Source organism: Protopterus annectens, chromosome 6.part0, assembly GCF_019279795.1.
Source record: "Protopterus annectens isolate FY-2018-M chromosome 6.part0, PAN1.0, whole genome shotgun sequence".
In the NCBI taxonomy this organism is placed as follows: Eukaryota; Metazoa; Chordata; order Ceratodontiformes; family Protopteridae; genus Protopterus; species Protopterus annectens.
Genome location: NC_056737.1, coordinates 947,152,975 through 947,174,356, shown reverse-complemented (window position 1 = coordinate 947,174,356; position 21,382 = coordinate 947,152,975).

Below are 21,382 nucleotides of genomic sequence, written 5' to 3'. Positions count from 1 at the left end.
TCTTGTGAGGTACATACCAAATGGGGCATTGTAGTCTATAATGGGTCTAATGAGGGATGAGTACAGTGGGACAATGACCTCCTTTTTTCTGGATGAAAACCCTTAGTGATGAGGTGTGCCACATAGAAGGATTTCCTGACTGTTGTGGCGATCTGGTTATAGAAGGTGAGACCACTGTCCACCTGTGTCCCTAAGTCTCACATCACACTTTCAGTGTTTAGTGTACTGCCACCTATGTGGTAATTCATGGGTACATGGTTTTTCCCAAAGGGGATAAGTATACATTTCTTGGCATTAAGCTTGAGTCCATGGCTCTGACACCAAGCATCTGTTTCTGTAAAGTCCTTTTGTAGAATCTTCACATCATTTGGGTATTCAATAATGGCTCCCAGTTTGCAGACATCTGCAAACTTTGTTAGCTAGAGTCCCTTAGTGATGACCTGTACTTCAGAGAAGTAGATGCCAAACAAGAGTGGTCCCAGGACTGAACCCTGAAGGTATTCCACTTGTCACTTGTCTGGAGCTGGATTTGGAGTCGGCTACTTTTAAAGTTTGGTTTATGCCAGTAAGCCAGTTGGCAACCCATCGAGTGATGTAGAGATTTATGCCCAGCTTAGTAAGTTTATCTATGATTCCAGATTGGGGGATGGTGTCAAAGACCTTGGGGAGGTCCAGATAGGCTGCGTGGACCACCTTACCCACAGCTTTGGAGACTGACTCGAAGAAGTCAATCAGGTTCAGGAGAAAAGATCGGCCCTTCACTAACCCAAACTGGGTGGGGTCCAGTGTTTGAAGGTTGACAATGTCTTTTTTAATAAGTTCCATGATAATGTGTTCCATGTGTTCCATGCTCTTGCAGATCAGGCTCGTCAGACTGATGGAATGGTAGTTCCCAGAATCCAAGGTGGATCCCCCCTTGTGGAGTGGGATAACTGTAGCTGTGCGCCACTCAGTGGGCATGAAGCCTGAGGTGAGGCTATGATTAAACATGACACTTAGATGAGGTGCCTGTTCATTTTGTAGTTCATGTAGTACACAGCCCGCGATGTCATCTGGTCCCATGGATGCTGTATTCTTAGCTTTGGAGAGTGCGGGTTCTACCTGTGTGGCCATGATCACCGGAATTTGGCAATCTTTTGGTATTGAGATGGGCCCTTTAGGGGGTGAGGGGGGGTGAAGTTGGCACTAAATCAATCTGCCACGATATTGGCAATATCCTTGAGATCAGTATGTTTAATGCCATTCTGTTGTAGCTCAGAGCAGATCTGAGCATTACCATTTATATTCTTAACATAACTATAGAATGTCTTACAGTTGTCTTTGGAATCTTTGGCAATTTTATTTTCGTAACTAGCTTTGAAGGATTTTTTGAGGGATCTCAGCTTCTTACTGAGGCTGGTAAGGGAGTTATTTGCATCCTGGGATTTTCCTCATTTCTGCAACAGTTTCTTCCTTCTTTTGTATAGTTTGTTTATGGCAGGGGAGAGTGTCTTGTTTCTATTTGGGAAGGCACAATTCATGCATGAGTGGATGTGCTCATACAGTACCTTAGTGTATGATTCAACAGTTGAACTTTCAGCTCCCATCTGCATGGGTGCCATGAAGTTTGTCACTTCTGACTTAAGTTGGCTTTGGAGAAGTATTTTACGGAGGTTTCCTTACTGGGGGTGGGGGTTGTATGTGGATGTCAAGGGTGATTTGCTTATAGTCAGACCTGAACAATGAGGGGGTGACCACTGGTGTGGAGGATCTATCTCCCATGTTGGTAATGACCAGGTCTAGGATATTGGAGCCCCTGGTGGGACAATGGATTAGTTGATCCAGGGCATTGGAATTTATGAATTCCAAGAACCATTGGGAAAAGGAGTTGGTACCTGAGTAGTTTTTCCAGTTAATGGCAGGGTAGTTGAAATCACCCAATATTAGGGTGTTTGGTTGTATCTTAATATTTTCCAATATGTTTAGAAAGGTGTAGTGAGAATCTTGGGGCATGGTGGGGGATCTGTAGCAAGCTACAATTTGGATTTCAGTCTTACCTAGTGTTAGTTGCACCTAGAGAATTTCAGATGCATTGTGTTAGGCAACTAGCTTGGAGGTATGAATATTCTTGGTGAATATGGACACTCCTCCACCTTTAGTGTTTTGGTCTTGGTTTGGTGGCCGAAAAGTGTGGTAAGAGTTGTAGCCTGGTATTGCAGGGGTGCTCTCTGGAGTCTTGAACCAGGTCTCAGTTACTTCACAGATATCAATGTTCTCCATTTTTAGGAGTGCCTCGAGAGAGAGTGCATTTTGAGGTTTAGACTTCTAGAATTGAATAGCATTACCTTCAAATTTTGCATACATGTATCTGTTGTGGTGGTTTTGTCCTTTGAACCTTGCCTAAAAAAAGCACTATAGGGGTGGCAAGAGCTTTAGCCATTAACTTGAATCCCAGGGGTGACAGGTGCAGACCATCTCTGGCAAAACATCATGGTTTGTCGATCATGTCATCCCAGGCAGACAGATACTGGATCCCCTTTGAATGACACCAGAAGCTTAGCCAATTGTTGAAGTCAATCATTTGTCCTTATACTGTGGTATCATTCTGGGCGAAGGCAGGATGCTACTCAGGGCTAGGTTCATACCTGCCTCAGCCACATGATCCGAGAGCTCTTCCATGTCTCTTTTCATGTAGTCCAGGGAGGTACATCTCAAGTCATTCACTCCAACATGGACAATGACAGAGTCGTATTTGTACTTGTGGAGTGACTTGAGTGCATGTGTTATGTGGCGGATCCTGGCACCCGACAGGCAGCTGACTATAATTTTCTCCTTGCTAAGCCTGGTGAGTGGGACATCAGTGTGCCTGACTATAGAGTCACCTATGACTAAAGTGTTGGGTATGTTGTCTTGCCTTAGTGGCTGTTGTTGGGTGGCACACTGGTGTTGTGAGCTATGTGTCACTTTGGTTGTGACTGGTGTTTGTTTGCGTTTCAGCTTCGGAGGTCCTTGTTGCTTGGGCAGGTTAATGTTAAGGGCCTCCGTATATGTGGGTTTAGTGTTGCTATGTGTGGGTGTTGATGGTGTGGGTTATGAAGGACTATGTGTTGCTTGAGGTGTAGTGCAGGTGTTAAACTTTTCATCTTGACTGTCTAGCACAATCTTGGCTGGAGAGAGCTTTGCTTCAAGTTTGGCTATGTAAGTGCATCTCTCACAGGTTGTAGTGTTGGGTGGTAGGAGGAGAGGGTTGTCTGTGTACATGAGGCAGTTGCTGCATTGCCCCAGTATGCCCAGATTCACCAGGTGGACAGGAGAAATCACAGGAACCTGACCCTTGGACATGCCTGTTTAGGTGCTTTTTTTGTAAAGTACAAGAGCTGTTTTCCTTTACCTTTGCAAGGTACTTTGCAATTATAGGCTGTTTAGTGCCTACAATTAATTTCTCCTTATTGACAAGGAGAGTTGAGTGCTTGTATCAGTTTAAGGCTTCCTAGTGCTTTCTAGCAGGTTCTAGAGCAAGTGCTAGTCACAGGGGTTCATATTCTAGTGCTACTGCTGAGAAACCAGCTAGTTCTCAGGGAAAATTTGAAGAGCAGACTTTCTGATACCTGGAATAGTTTAACCATTGCCCAGTGGTGCTGCACAATGCGAAAGATGTGCAAACACATGCATTTTTAAGCCAGAAAGTTGAAAGGGATAGAAATCAGCCCAAAATGACTAATATAATTAAAATTTCAGAGCTGGAAACCACTCCTGTAGTGTTAGATAGGCAGTACAATGCTCACCACTCCCACTGGTAAGTAGTAGGACTTCCCTCTACCACAGTAAGGTCTGGATAGCTGTGAACACATAAAATAAAGTCCTGAAACCAGCAAAGCCTGGCATCTGGAGTATACTAGCTAGAAAAGGTGGAAAACAAGCAAACAAGATAGTATTTTTTTTTTTTTTTTTTTTTGGTTAAAACAGGCTAAGCAATGCAATAATACAGTAAATAAACACAGAAAAGGCTAACGCACTTGAGTGTGTAGCCTTAAGCAGTCAATGCAATTAAAACTCTACAAAATTAGTAATTTAAAACTTTTTGAATGAAGCAAGGCAAGTGCACAACTGAAAAATGATTTAAGAGGCAGTAATACAGTAGAATAAGTAGCTAGTCTACATATAGAGAAAAGTCTCTATATACAGAAAAGCAGCTAAAACACACTAAAACAATTTAGATGCAGTGCAACATAGAGCACTTGAGTTATAGAAATATTAAGGCAAATACAGTTTTTAATAAATGCACTAAAATATACTCTATATTTTCAAAATGTTTGAAAAGCACAGTCAGAACGCAAGGAGATTCAGGTAAATTTATATATATATATATATATATATATATATATATATATATATATATATATATATATATATATATATATATGAAGCAATGCCAGTCCTCAGTAAAAAATGGAAGGAACATAACAATCAAGCAAGCAAATAAATAAATATCATTAGCTAAAGATAAAGACCCAGATTCATGAATGCCTGCTTATCATGTTAAGCTTGTGTGTGTGATGAGCATTGTCGAGCGAGTAGTTTATGATACAGGGAACAACAGTATACATCATGGTTGACTGCAAAACAACAGTTAGCAGCAGAATATGATAATGATCAAATAGTCAACCGCGCTGTATGCTAATGAAACAAAATATAATGGCGGAGCAATTCAGAAATATATAAAATAACTAAACCATACCACTTATTTTAGCTCTGAATTCCAGCCCATGCTCAGATACAGTTACAGGAAAACTTTAAATAATGTTAGGGGTTGCTACAGCCATAATAAACCTGTATTTGCAACAGGCACTCATACAAGGTGCTACTGCCTGACATTGGCCTAGTAGGTATAGGGTATTTAGACCATATTTGACCTACCATGGATTACTTGATATTAAAATACTGAGTGCTACATGGCAGACAGGAATACTATATGAGAAATCATGGACATCTAACTTCCTAAACTGAGGCCCTGTGAGAATCATAAAGAATGCAGCAGTGAAAGAGCTCTGCACGTATGTCATTGCAGGGCCAAACCAAATCAGGAAAAACACACAAATGGCTAGCACTCAGGTGTTCAAGGCAAAAAGAAACAACAAAGACAAATCAAGCCATGAAATAGGCAATTATAGTTTATTTCTCCAAATCGGTTTCAGCAAAACAGCCTTCAACAGTGAAATACCTTCAAAGGTTAACACTGCATTAACAATAAGTAGCTTGGATGTGAATGATGAGGACAATGGCAGTGCAAAAGACAGGGAGGAATAGGCTCAGGAGTGGTAGTAAGGTAGGTATAGTGACAGGGAGGAATAGGTTCAGAAGTGGTAGTAAGGTAAGTATAGTGACAGGGAGGAATAGGTTCAGGAATGGTAGTAAGGTAGGTAGAGTGACAGGGAGGAATAAGTTCAGGAGTGGTAGTCAGGTAGGTATAGTGACAGGGAGGAATAGGTTCAGAAGTGGTAGTAAGGTAAGTATAGTGACAGGGAGGAATAGGCTCAGGAGTGGTAGTAAGGTAGGTATAGTGACAGGGAGGAATAGGCTCAGGAGTAGTAGTAAGGTAGGTATAGTGACAGGGAGGAATAGGCTCAGGAGTGGTAGTAAGGTAGGTATAGTGACAGGAAGGAATAGGCTCAGGAGTGGTAGTAAGGTAGGTATAGTGACAGGAAGCAATAGGCTCAGGAGTGATAGTAAGGTAGGTATGGTGACAGGGAGGTATAGGCTCAGGAGTGGTAGTAAGGTAGGTATAGTGACAGGGAGGAATAGGTCCAGGAATGGTAGTAAGGTAGGTATAGTGACAGGGAGGAATAGGTTCAGGAGTGATAGTAAGGTAGGTATAGTGACAGGGAGGAATTGGCTCACTAGTGGTAGTAAGGTAGGTATAGTGACAGGGAGGAATAGGCTCAGGAGTGGTAGTAAGGTAGGTATGGTGACAGGGAGGTATAGGCTCAGGGGTGGTATTAAGGTAGGTATAGTGACAGGGAGGAATAGGTTCAGGAGTGGTAGTAAGGTAAGTATAGTGACAGGGAGGAATAGGTTCAGGAGTGGTAGTAAGATAGGTATAGTGACAGGGAGGAATAGGCACAGGAGTGGTAGTAAGGTAGATATAGTGACAGGGAGCAATAGGCTCAGGAGTAGTAGTAAGGTAGGTATATAGAGAGAGGATGGGTATCAAGGTTAGGTAAGGTAACAGGGTTAGGCACAGATAGGATAGTTAGTGCTGGCTGGCTAGAAAAAGAGGACAGGAAAGAAGTGGGAGATCATAAACTGTACCCACGTTGAAATAAATGCCCCACATAATGAACTGGGCAGGAGGTATGTGAACATAAGTGTATATCACTCCATCGACTGTTGGGAGGTCTGTAATGTACAAGTTATCATCTATAATGTGTGTGCAGGCCACTTTTGCAATTTCCATGTTTCCCACACATGTGGCCTGTACCTAAGATTTTTAAGGGGTGACTTTCTATAAGGATGTCTAATGAGGATGCAGAATATGCACTAGAACTCTGGCTCATGACTCTTATGAGAATCACACACAACCATGTAGAGAAAGATTACAACACTGCACGTGCACAGGCAAGAAATATTATACACCATGTATTTGGTTTCCTCTAACCATGGTTCCACTGTGTAGATATATCTGAAGATGCCTTGCATTATGATCCTACCACATCTTACATAATATTATACTTAGGAAACAGTTGAAGCATGGTGCCCAGGAGAGTGACTACAGTTCCCAGTACCACAGGTAGGGACAGCTGACACAGATAAGCTATCAGATGAAGAACCACCCCCTGAGGATGATTCTGGCAGATGGAGACATGCACAATATGCCTTCCACTGGGTAAGAGGCAGCAAATTGCACATTAATTTAACATGTAATTAAACTAAGAGCTAAGTAGATACAAACAGTAATATTAATGTAGGCAAACAAACTAGGCTTTGCTTAGCCACACAGTGACAAGCTACTTTGAGCATCAGACATAGGCAACCCCAGGCTAGGATGTTCTCTGCAGCAATAACAAAAAAGTTGAGCGATTGATGTTCAGTACAGAATGGTATTATTTTCCTGATTATGGGCCACTATACTTACATAACTGAGGTGGCTCATGAGTCTGAAAATATTATGCCCATTAGTAAAGGAGCTCCTGCTCCCACCTATTTAAGTCACTAAAATTGTTTGGTAACAGCTTTTGCTAAGCTATTCCTAGCCTCAGCCTTGTACTTTGTCATGGTATAGTCACCTTGAAGAAGCCTTCAGCTGGAATATTTAACATGGTGTTCTACAAAAATCTTTCACTTCTCTTGATACTACTTCTGTGATGTAAATTGGGCAGCGCAGTGGTGCAGCGGTTAATGCTGTCACCTCACAGCAAGAGGTTCTCTGGTTCGATTCTCAGCTGGGGTGCCCTCTGTGTGGAGTTCTCCCTGCGTTCGTGTGGGTTTCCTCTGGGTACTCCAGTTTCCTCACACATTCTAAAGACATGCTTCTGGAGCGTTTCTCCCCAGGCCTCCACTGAAAACAGGATCTGTGGAACCTAGTCAGTCTTTCCCGGTCAACAAATGTTAAGTAAATAAATAAAAAAATAAATAAATGGGCCACTGCTCTCATGATCATATGTTCAAATAAATGTTGAAAACTGTGTTGCTGTGCTCTTCATATTTCACTCCTTCATTATCTTGATATTTTTATTCCCTCATTTATTTGCACATGTGCTATTTATTTCATAGCTTCCACAGAAAAGTATGCTGTTACTATAATCGGTGATGTGAGCAATGCAGTTGAACAAAGGTCACATTACCATGTTCAGCAGCAGCACTACATAATTGTATTGCATTAACATTATACATCACATGTATACTTCAACCTAAAGTAAAGAACAACAAAATCACACATGTATTATGCCACATAAAAGTGAACTATCCCTACTATAGATTTAATCCTTACACCATATGGGCTTTGTCAGGACAATCTTCATTAACATTTTGAGCCATGGAAGAAGCTACATAAAAGTGCTATTTTCTGCATTCAGTTCTGTCCAAACTGCTGAGTAAGGTATATTGCAGCCAGTATCATTTGTGCAACTGATATCTAAGTCTTTGCGATGTGAAATTAAGTTTTGAGTTTTTGCCATAGGAAGTGAACTGTTATTCCATACAGGGCATCATTGTTGGGCACTGATGCATGATGCCAACCATTGTACAAATAATGACAAAAAAATGCACAAATAAAGTAAAAAAATTTAACAAATTCTCAACTATGCCTGCTTACACAAGTAAAATGTGTACACTCTGTATCCTTGCTTGGACATAGATGGCACCTTCACAAGATTTGAAGACTGCAACTATGGCATTACATTGAAATGAGGAATGTTTTAATGCAAAAAGAAAATTTGAAGCACTTGTGCTTAGCAATTTACTTTTGAAATTTACATTTAGTTTGCACTATACCTATGCCATCTGGCTTTTGTAATTTTCCATGTTACAGTACAATTGTCTGATTATAATCATTGGAGAAGAAAAGATGGTAAAGGATAGGAGATTACAAACAACTATCTGCAAGGCAAGAATTTGTGATATCAGTCGTGCGTTAATTCACTGTATTTTCTTCGTACAAGAAATCTATTACAGCTTGCCATAAGTACAGACATTTTTTAAGTTGTATGCATATTATATGTTACAGCTACTTTGTTAGTAATTTTTATTCTGTGTCTACACAAGCACTTACAAAATGTTACCAAAGTGTTCACCAAGGATCACTCATAACTCAGTAAATATAACCTAAATCTTCTCAGTAAGCATTTTTTTTTCTTTGACACACTCTCTGTACATGTAGTTCTCATTAGCAGTGATGTTGAACAAGTAATTGAATGAAAATAACTGCTAATGAGACACTCTTGCAAAAACATTACCTTGCCAAAGCTCTTACCTGCTCTTGTACTGCTCAGGCATGTCCACATCACTGTGTAGAAATTAACACCATTTTTACCTGCCCAGGACATTGAGCAGATGGAGTGATTCAGACATGATGATGAGTTCAAACCCGATAAACATATTCAACTTGCTCAGGGGGGGTTAGTCTACACCATATAAGAAGGATGTGGGGCTATGAAACCTCCATCATGCTTGGGAAGACTGCTTAGTTTCACAAGTGCTGCCAAACAAAGTGCTGACAACACTGTTGATTTGTAGTGTTTCAGATAACTGTCTGTAATTGTTCAAGGTATGTAATATTCCATACAATTGTCACTGAATAGTATATGTTAATAATTTATTTGCAGTTGTGATGTCTAATGTGGCTGTGTTTTTGAAATACCAACTTTTTGTTATTGCACTTAATTGTAGTTCATGTGGCTCAGGCATCAACCTAGATGTTCAGACATGTCCTGGAACTGCAAGAGTTATGCGGGTTATTATTACATTACCCAACTGTTCACTGCTTATGCTGTTCTGTCTACCAAGTAGTCGTGTATATTCTTTTAAGTACATGATATAAGTTTGTTCTTTTTGGTAGTCGCAACTTTTTTTCCTTTCAGAAGATAAAGATGGGGATATTACAAGACTTGCGCTGTTATTTTTAAACTATTTTGTATGATGATATTCAGTGCTTACATAATGATATATATTGTTCCCCAGAAGTCTAAAAGGCTCTACAACCCTCCTGGTGTTCTGTTTGGTCTAATACGATTTTTTTTCTACCACAATAGGGATATGGCTCCAAAATCCAAAACTAAGGAGTCATCCCCATGGCTAACCTTCTCAGATGCCAAAAATGAGGTCATAATGTAGGTCCTCCATGTCTGTGAGTGACAACTACTAGATCCATATTGCACAGATAACACCTTCTTTGACTGTGTCTGGTGGCAGATGGTCCATGATGTCAATGATGTGGTTGTCCAGGGTTGTGAATACCAAATGGTTTGACATAGGGCCGCTGACATGATTAATAAGGATGTTACTGTCAGAGCAATGGCTGTAGTATAGAAGCAAAGGGCTACTAGCAGTGGGCCATCTACTGAACCATCACTCACAGAGACAGATATTCCTGTAAAATTTAAGGGATCCCAGTAGCTCAGAAGAGTTTCAGAGTGCAGTGGTGGATGTTGATGCAGAGATGGAGTACAACCAGAGGATTTCCACTAATGATGCTTCAGGTATGCCATTGAAATATATAAATGATGTACTTATTTACAATTTTTATTAGGTTGTATGCTTACAATACCTCTATATACTGAACTTTGTGCATCTAGGGACATTGAGCATTGAGATAGAATGACAACCGACACATGGTATAGGCATATCTTTTTGATATTGATTATATACATCACTCTCTAAGATTATTTGCATTTGCATGTGTGGTTGATTTATTTAGGTGCAGGTATTATGTTTTATTCATGGTTCTGTTTCTTTTTTTGTTTTGTTTTGTTTTCTTGGTATATTCACAGGTGAGGCTGGCATCAGCTCTGTGGACCTCCCTCCTCCTGATGTTAAAAACTGGGTCATCTCTGATGATGGTGGTGATGAACAGGACAGTATGAGGTTACAAAGGGTATGTCAGACATGGCGACTATGAGTCTCACATCCCCTCCCCACAGTATGACTACAGTCATTACATCAATGAATACCCATGACACATACGGTCAAGGACTATTCACTGAAAGCACATTTCACTGAAACGCATTTGACTGTGCACAATTCATTGAAAACGCAATTCACTGAAAAGTTATATATGGCCTTTTCCCCACTGTAGTGCAATCCTGTAGTTAGAATATATAGTAAGGGGGGTGTAGGTGGGTGCCACCCCCCACATTGGAGGGTGTGGTGGGCATAGCCCTCCACCTGTTTTAAATATTTTGAACTATACACATGGATACTTGCAATTTCAATAAATTGCTCTTTTCTAAACTTAATATATATCCAAACTATGTGAGGGGCTATGCCCCACACCCCCCCCAATGTGGGGGCAGTGCCCCCCACACACACCCCTTTACTATATATTCCAACTCCAGGGTTGCACTATAGTGGGGAAAAGGCCATATATAACTTTCAGTGAAATGTGTTTCAGTGAATTGCGTTTTCAGTGAATTGTGCTTTCAGTGATTTGTGCACAGTCATTTGACTTTCAGTGAAATGTGCTTTCAGTGAATAGTCCTAGACCCAACACATACCCATCTGAGAGTGGACAGGTCGATGAGAACATCGATGATCAAGGTAGTGTGGTTATGCCAGCTGCAGAACTGGTGGATTCTGCCCCTAGCCTTTGCAAGGGTGCAGTACCACACAGGAGCATTGGTGGATGTACTCAGAGAAAGTATGCTTACCACCTTATACCTGATGTTGGTGTGTCAGTACCTAATGTATGTGCAGGGCTAACACTGAGTCACAAGCAAGTTCCACCAGGTCCTCAGAAGAGATAGTCAGACTACTGCATTTCATGCATTCTGACATTTGAGCCAGCATGAATGATGTGTGTGTGATTCCTTGGAAAGGCTGAATGACAAACTTCACTGTGCAGTCTCTTCTTTTGGATTGCCTGCTGGGGGCAGGGGCTGCATCCAAGAAGCTCATCTCATAATACATCATCCAATGTCAGCCAGTGTACCCACAGACATGCTAGATCCCACTCCAGCAGAGGTATTACTGCCATTGCTATATTAGTGGTGGATTTATCCATATCCAGACATGGTTTGCCATGTGGTCATCATCATGGGCATAGTTGTGATGACTGCTCATCCAGCAGATGTTGTTCATGTTCAGGTAGCATTCCAACTTCTAGCCAGGGTTATGGAACTAGAAGTAGTTCACATTGTCAGTGCATGCACGATTAATATGGTCTTCTGCCATGCATGGCTCACACCTGTCCAGGATGCCAGGGTATAGTGCTGGCAAAAATGCTGTGGCTTTGCCCCTGCAGACCCACATACAGTGCACCTCACATTGCCCATGCACCTCACACACACACACACACACACACACACACACACACACACACACACACACACACACACACACACACACACTCACCCACACACACCCACACACACCCACACACACCCACACACACACACACACACACACACACACACACACACACACACACACACACACCACTCTTCAAAATGGACTTCATTGCATCTGGAGATACTGGCCCCAGGAGTACATAATTTATATTACCTCATCTCTCACTCTTACACATACTCTTCCTCTGTCAGGCTTGCTCACCTGTAACCCCCACATGCTCTATAAATGATGATGACTGTACCCTTTTTTTTCAGAATCTGTGATTTAGGGTTGCCTATGTCTAATGGACAAACAGGCTAGCTAAAGCTTGTTTAGTCGAAGGGCATTTTTCCATTAGGATATGAAATAATTTTCTCTTTTGTTTAGTCTGCTTAACTTCAGTACTGGTAGTAGTTATATCATAGAATTAGTAGTAATAGGTAGTAGTGGTGGTTATGTAGTACAGCTTGTTCAAGTCCCTTGTTCAGCCCACCAAATAACCCTTAGTTACCTCTTTAGTAACATAACCGACCATATAGCCATCCAAGCAACTTTGGGGCAAAACTGGATTTGGTTGAATGGCTAGGCTTGTAAAGACCCCAGTGGTCATTAGCCTTGTATGGACCTATGAATCTATGAACCTATGCTGAAATTGCCTTGACCCCTACTGGAGTACCTGACTTGGGCCGCTTATGTCTGATGCACATAGTGAGCTGGCAATGCATGTTTTAGGCAAATATATATTTTTTCATTTGTCTTAATGTCTTTACATTCCTTCTGTACTCATAACGTTGTATAAGATATCTTGATCATCTACCTGTGCAGATGATGCTAACATTGCTAGACCCTGTGGGGCTATTTGACATGGTTTGCTTATGCCTGATGCACACAATGGCAACAAAATGCATATGAAAGTAAGATTTGTGTTGTGTTTGAATGCATCATAGTCGGTGTCTGTATTTACTGTAAATATCGACATTGTTATGACATTCTTGTACATATCATTGATTTTCACTTAATGTTTACTTCTGTTTATATACTGAAGTATCTCTTTATTATAGGTTCGTCACTCACCTTTGTTACTGCTGATGAGAACATCATAGCCTGGTGTTGCTTATATCTGATGCTCACAGTAACTAGCTATTGCATAGATAAAAAGCCTGCCTTTGTTTGTATGTATTAATGTCATTATTTGTATCTGCTTAACTCTTAGTTTAATTAAGTGGTGAGTTAATGTGCAATTTGCTGCCTCTTAGCCAGTGCTATGATATATTGCGCATTCCTCCAACTATCAGAATCATGCCCAGCTGTTGGTTATTCATCTGATTCCTCATCTGTGTCAGCCATCCCTGCTTGTGGTACAGGAAACTGCAGTCCCTGTCCAGGGCACCATGCTGCAACTGTTTCCTAAGTATAATATAATGTAAGGTAGCACAGTTGATATTTTAGCAGAGGTGGTGAGACCATATTGCAGGGCTCCTTCAGATGTATTCAGACAGGGGAACCATGATTTGAAGAGGCCAAATGCATGCTCTGTAGTATATCTTGTCTGTGCATGTGCAGTGTTATAATCTTTTCTATGGGGCTGTGTGGGTGTCTCATAGGAGTTATGAGCCCGGGTAATAGTGCATATTCTGCATCCCCATTAGATGTCCTTATGGGAAGTCACCCCTTGAAAATCTTAGGTACAGGTCATGTGCATGGGAATCATGGAAACTGCCAGAATGGCCTGAACACACGTTATAAATGATAACTTGTGTATTATAGACCTCCTGACAGTTGATGGAGTGATACCCAATTCTGTTCACATACCTCCTGTCTAGTTCACCAGGTGGGACTTTTATTTCAATGTGGGTACAGTCTATGGACCTAAGTGCCCCAGGGAAATGGACTATAGCATTTATATGGTTACAGCTCTCTCCTCTGCAGTATGTGGAAAACAGATATAATCCCCCACTTGTTGGAGCATTGTATTGAGTAACTGGTGTAGTATTCCTGTGGCAGAGGCTTGTGAAACCACCACTGTGATCCCGTAGGTCACTGAAAAGTCTCTGCAGCTAGTATAGCTGTAGCTACACATACCTTAGTTTCCAGTGGAATGGGTCCTCTATGATTCCACAGGGATTCAGGTGAGTACAACAGGCAGCCACAATTTCTTGTATAGTATCCCCATCCACCCTGTAGCACTCTAGGATTTCAATGTCATGTAATGCATGGTAGGTCAAACATGGTCTAAACACTCTATACCTGCTAGACCAATGTCAGACAGCAGCACCTTGTATGAGTGCCTATTGCAGATACAGGTTTATAATGGCTGCAGCAATCCCTACCTTTTTTAGAGATTTTCTGTGGCTGTATTCCAGCATGTGTTAGAATTCCGAGTTAAAATAAGTGCAACATGTTTACACTTGGTTCATACATTTCTGAATTGCTCCACCATTATATTTATTTTCATTAGAGTACAGCATGACTGAGTATATGATCATTAGCATATTCTGCTGCTAACCCTTCTTTTGCAGTCAGCCATGACATATACTGCTGTTTCCTGAATTGCAAACTGCTGTTTCGGCAGTCTTTATCACACACACACACACACACACACACACACACACACACACACACACACACACACACACACACACACACACACACACACACACACACATACTCTGGGCTTTTATCTTTAGCTGGTGATATTTGTTTGTTTGGTTGTTTTATTCTTTTATTTTTTTATTGGGAATAGCATTGCTTCATATATACAAATTCCTGGCTTATCTTTGAGTTACACATATACATGTAAGAAGTAAACAATTAATTGTCAGATTCCAAACATGCTAAATTAAGACATATAATAAGAATCATAAACTATTACAGAAACTTAATAGAGTAATATTTACCACCATTATTTTTAAGTGCCTAAGATGTTAAAATATTTGCAAGTTTTAAGAAAATGTCAATAAGTTGTAAAGAAGAAAGTATAAAACAGATGACAGCATGAAATATAAGAAGAAAAGAGTTCTACATTGTCTGTTTTTCATTAAACTAACATCCTAGTCTGTCTACTAATGAAAGTAAATTAAGGAGGTGCTATGAAGTCACAATTATTGTAGACTGAGGCTGAGCAATTACAATGTGGAGATGCTATTTTAACTGAGATTGAAATTTATTGTAAGAGGTTAATGTTTTTAATTATAGGAGTAGAGATTCCCAGAATTGTGGTTTGAGAGAAGGCAAGGAGTTCTTACTGTTTTATGGGTTAGCTTTTGTGTTTGTAGTGTTGGACCATGTGTTTATCACCGCTGAGATTATAGAATTGTAAAGTTAGCTGCTAAAGGTAAGCAGGTTTCTGATTGTAACAGGTTACATAAATTATAACCAAGCAAGATATCATACCTTTGTTTAACTGGTAATTTTTTTCTACTGTCTGCCAATGAAACACATACAGTGCAGGGAAGGTGATGAAATTATATATTCCGTTAGAAATGATTTATAGTGTGTTGATATTTTTGTTTGAAGTAGCTCCTATTAAGAGAAAATTAGAACAGTTTCTAGCCCAGAAAAAGTAAGTAGTTAATTTTGCTTCCATTTTTTTCAATATGGATCTGAAAATTCAAGGCTTGGTCCAACCAGATGACTAAGCATTTGAATAAAGTAGTTGTTGCATTTAGTTGATTGTTAAGCCTTGCAATTGGCCACGCATCAGTGCTTTTATGAAACGGCAGTCAGTCATACCTAAACCCATACTTACCCTATACCTCTCTGAGACATCGCAGTCTCTCTTGGTGCAATTCTTATTTTCCTTCTATCTCTGCATAAGCTACAACTAACAGGAAAAAATAATGGTCACGGTAGCATTGTTATGAAAGATAAGCCCCGTACATAGCTATCCACTTCACACATATGTGTGTAGAACACAGTTAATTTGGTCCAGTCACACAGCATTATGATGTGACTATACAGATATTTCAAATTCTTTGTACAGTCGCAATGTTAGTGTGTGATGAAGTGGATAGCTATGGTGCTCTCACAACACCATCCTGCATATTCCTTAATGATGCCCCTAGTGTCCTACCATCTGCTTGCTCCCCATTTTCTCCACTGTCCTATGAATCCCATTTCACATCTTTAATATGGTCATAAAATAGATTTGCACCCAGCATGCATGGTCAGAAATGGCCAATACACCAAAATCTGTATTTCTAAATGCAACATTTGCACAATGCTTGGCATCAAACAGCACAGCTACCCGTTCTTATGTAATGGTAACTTCCTCTTCCTGTGCTGTGTTAAAAGCTCATGAGTTTTTGCCATCAGCCACATTTATATTGTACTTCTTGCACTATCATGTTAAGCTCTGCTGAACAAAAGAAAGCAATACTGATAGCAGTATGAGGAGACAGTAATTATTATATGTTTAAGAGGCTTGAGAGTTTAATGTACTCCTTATGGTATGTTTCAATTATCAGTACTATTGTGAAGTCTGATCCACACATGGTCCCTTCCTTCAAAAATTTCTCATGTTCCCTTAAAATGTGTGCTTTCTACAAGCTGACATGAATTCCATTGTAGTGTGTCCAGATAAGGCACAGGTCTAGAGAATGTTGAATAAGAGAGGCAGATATATAAATTCAGCATCATGTACAAAATTTAACAGTCATCTTTAATATAATGTTTTACCTTGTGGAGTTGTGGATGGATATATTATTCTCCCACAACCATCCTGCTTTTTCTTTAATTGCTCTGCCAGTATTCTACATTCTGCTTGCTCCATGTTTTGAACAGTGTCATGAAAAACCTCATTTTTCAGTTTTAATCATGTGATATACAACACGTTTGGTCAAAAATGGCTTAGTAACAGAACTGTCTGCGTCTGTACTCATTTGCTCAATGCTTGGCACTGAGCTGTGAAGCACACTGCAAGTACTCATCTTAAGTTAAAAAACTCAGAAATAAAAAAAAAATATGTGTGCACTAATATTTTGCCAAGAGTCATACAAATAAGCTTGGAAGCAGTGTGCTTCAGTAAACTATTGTGACAGACTGAAATTAATGTCAGTGGCCTCTATTAGCTATATAGAATTTATTGGCTTATTATATCCCACATATGAGGAGTCCATTTTGATGCAGTCTGTTTACTTCGGTATATAAAACAGTCTGGCAGTGACTCACATTACCCTTTCAGGTGTGTACATTTGAATTGGCAACATTATAAACATAATTACAAAATAGTATTAATGAGGGTAGTGCATATGTTTTGCATATATGACTTGTAATTATCTTGCACATTGTAAACAAATCAGAGAGACCTGTCAATAATGCACACTTAAACACAAGACTTGCATTCACCGATCTGGAGATGAGCAGTCAGGAATGCATTGGTGGCACTCCAATGGTTGGCATCTGCCAATATCACTTACCGCATAACTGTTCAATAAACTTTAATGTGCCACACACTCATATCATTCCCAACACAACAATTAATGTGAGTTATGCGATGTATGACTTATTGCTATAGTATGCTGTGAGTTGTGTTCAACAAATTGATGTTGTCTGTCAGGCCACATTGCCCACTCCCCCAAACCTATACTGTACAAACTAAAACTATGTGTTGTCTAATACATATTGTATGACATATCCTATGGCATCGGCAGCCAAAACACTGTTCTATAGAGTGTGGACTCAAATAGGCAGGTGCTTAAATCTGTCAATGTGTACCTAGTATAACTGTATTTCAAAATAGTGATGGAAAGGAGTGGTCTATTCAACAGATCTGATATGTAGATTTGATATGTACACTTCTACTGTGTGGCAGTATTTACACAGGGAGTGAGATCTTCCAACTCTTGCAGTCCCTTTTTTGATAAAACACATACATTGTAACACACTGCTAAGGCAGAACCTTCAAATGTGTACTTCCTGACACTTGTAGTAAGACCTCCCCTGTGGTACCAATGGTAAATACACTGTTCAGTAGAATGTGGACTTAGGTAGGTATTCAAATCTGACACTGTATCAAGTATGGTTTGTATAAAACAATAGTTACAGGCTGTACTGGCTTTCTCAACAGGTGTGAATTAGATAACTCAAAGATGCGTGGACACTGTGGCTACATTATTTTGATCCTCAAACTTCTTTTTAGGGAAACCATATCCATTCAAACACATGCTAAAGTCATCCCTTCAAGTGTGTGTTTTTCTGACACATTTGATATGACTTCTTCTGTGGAACCAGTGGTTAATATAAAGTTATATAGAATATGGATTTTGAGAGTGAGGAGTTTGAGACTGATCATCTAGAAGCACTGTGTGTGTAAGAAAATAGCGATAGTCAGGACTGGCTTACTCAACAAATATAAACTGGATAACTCAAAGCTGTGTGAACACAGTTGCTATCGGATTTAAATCCCTCCAACCTCCTTTTAAGGGAATCCATGTCCATTCACACACACACACTGCTGAGGTTATCTCTTCAAGTGTGTGCTTTCTAACACTTCTGATATGCCATTTTCCATGGCATCAGTGGTTAATGCACAGGTCTGTAGAATATGGGCTTAAATAGGCAGGTGTTTGATTCTGACAAAGTGCAACTGTTAAGTGTGTAAGAGAATGCTAACAGGCAAGATTGGCCTCTCTGAGAGATTTGATAAGTATAATTTGACTTAGTGGAAACATTTACAATAGGAGAGAGAAAAACAATGTTTTGTACTCTCTTTTATGGTATCCATTTAGACATTCAACCACAAAGCTCAAGTTAACTCTTCAAGTGTATATTTTGCAGCAACTGTGATATGATGTTTCTTGTTGCATCGGTGAATAATATGCAGTTACACAGAATGTGGATTTACATAGGCAGATGTTTGAATCCAAAAACATGTAAAAACAGTGTTTGTTTAACAGAATACCATCAGGAAGGAATGGCTTAATCAACAGATGTGATGTGGATAATTCAGCCTAGTGGTTACAGTTACATGGCTACATGTTGCAAAATCATCATACATACTTTTTACAATACATATCCATTCAAACACACTAATTATATCTGTGATCATTAAAAAAGGCAAAACTGTGCTATAACTAATTCTGTGGCATCAGCTGTAGTGTCTGTATGACTTACAAAAGTAGGCATTCAAATCCAGCATTGCATTCCAGTCAGTGATAGGTGCATAGGTTCATAGGTTCATACTAGGCTATCTGCCTTGGGGCATTTATAAGCCTAGCCTGATTGTGTTTGGCTTATGCCACCCCTTGATTTGAGTATACTGTGCCCTTTTTAAAGTTTAGTTTACTGTGTCTCTGTCTAATAGTGACACAGAAGTAATCCCCAGGACAAACCTACGATCCCCCATCCACTCATCAAGATTCTTCTTGAAGAGAGTCAGTGAGGTGCTCTGCCTAACATGAATTGGAATTCTATTGCAGAGAGAAGGGAGCCTCTGGGTTATGAATCTGTCCCTCCAGCATGTTCTATTTATTTCTGTGCTGAGGTTGAAGTCCCCTCGAGCGCGTGGCTCTAAGGGATTTAGATTTACTGAGGTGGAGCATGTCCATTAATTCTGGGTTGGACATAGCTTTATATTTCAGGCATAGATCGACTTGAAGTAGGCGGTATGCAACTGAGTAGAGCTGGAGTTTTTTTAACCGAGCAGCATATGGCATCTGTTTGAGTCCCTTGATCCTCCTGATGAGGTACTTTTGGGGTCTTTCTAATTGCTGCAGGTGTCGGGTAAGGTATATCCCAAAGGGGGCATTATATTCTATGATGGGCCTGATGAGGGATGAATAAAGGGGCGCAATTACCTCTCTTGATCTAGATGTGAATCCTTTCATGATGAGGTGGGCTATGTAGAAGGTCTTTCTAACCACTTTGGCAATGTGGTTGTCAAAGGAGAGATTGCTATCAACTTGGGTCCCCAGATCCCTAATTACTTTCTCTGTACTTAATGAGTTACCACCTATGTGGTAATTTGTGGGCACATTGTTTTTGCCAAAGGGTATGACTATACGCTTTTTGGCATTTAGCTTTAGACCATGGCTCTGGCACCAGTTATCCATCTCTACGAGACCTTTTTGAAGGATGTTTGTGTCAGCTGGAGAGTTGATTATGGCGCCCAGTTTGCAGTCATCTGTGAACTTGGTGAGCCATAGTACTCCCACATTGGCCTGTACCTCAGAAAAGTAAATATCAAACAAGAGAGGTCCTAGGAAAGAACCTTGTGGGACGCCACTTGTGACCGGTTTCGAGTCTGACATGGCTCCAGAAACTCTGACTCTGTGGGTTCTGTCTTTGAGCCAGTTTGTGACCCATCTTGTGACATAGGGGTTTATATTTAGGCTGGATAGCTTATCTATGATGCCCGAGTGGGGTATTGTGTCAAATGCCTTTGCGAGGTCCAGATAGGCTGTGTGGACTACCTTCCTTTCATCTATGGCCTTGGTGACTGTTTTGAAGAAGTTGACCAGGTTCAAAAGGCAGGATCTGCCCTTGACAAAGCCAAATTGGGTAGGATCTAGTGTCTGTAGGTCCCCAATGTCTTTGTTTATGAGTTCCATGATGATCCTCTCCATAGCCTTGCAGACTAGGCTAGTCAGGCTTATGAGGTGATATTTTCCAGGGTCCATAGAGGCGCCACCTTTGTGGAGTGGGACCACTGTTTCTGTATGCCATTCTTTGGGCACATATCCTGTAGTGAGGCTGAGATTGTACAGCAGTTTTACTTGAGGGATTAGTTCTTCTTGGAGTTCATGTAGGACGCAACCCAGGACGCTATCTGATCCCATGGAAGCAGTGTTTTTTGCTTTGGAGAGGGCGCCCTTCACCTGAACATCAGAGATGTTTGGGAGGCTGCACTCTGCCGGGATAGATACTTGCTCTTTTGGGGGGGGGGGGTGGAGAAGTTTGCACTGAACCTGTCTGCCAGGATATTGGCGATGTCTGTGGGTTCAGTGTATTTTTTGTCATTTAGAATCAACTCAGAACAAGTCTGGGAGTTGCATCCCAGGTTCCTAACATAACTGAAAAAAGCCTTATGATTGTCTTTAGTGTCCTGTGCAATTTTTCTCTTGAAGCTGGCCTTGGAGGATTTTATGAGGAATCGTAATTTTTTGTTAGTACTGATCAGAGATGCCTTCCCGTTTAGGGATTTTTCTCTATCATGTAGTAGCTTCCTCCTTCTGTTGTACAGTTTATTTATGGCTGGGGTCCACCAGACTGGACGCCTGCCTTTGGATGATTGGGTCTTGATTTTGTTTGGGATAGCATGATCCATGCATTCCTGGAGATGTCCGTAGAATGTGTTTATATAGGATTCTGCAGTTTGGGCCGTAGTTTCCACTGGCCCTGGGGCCTTGAAGGATTCCACTTCAGT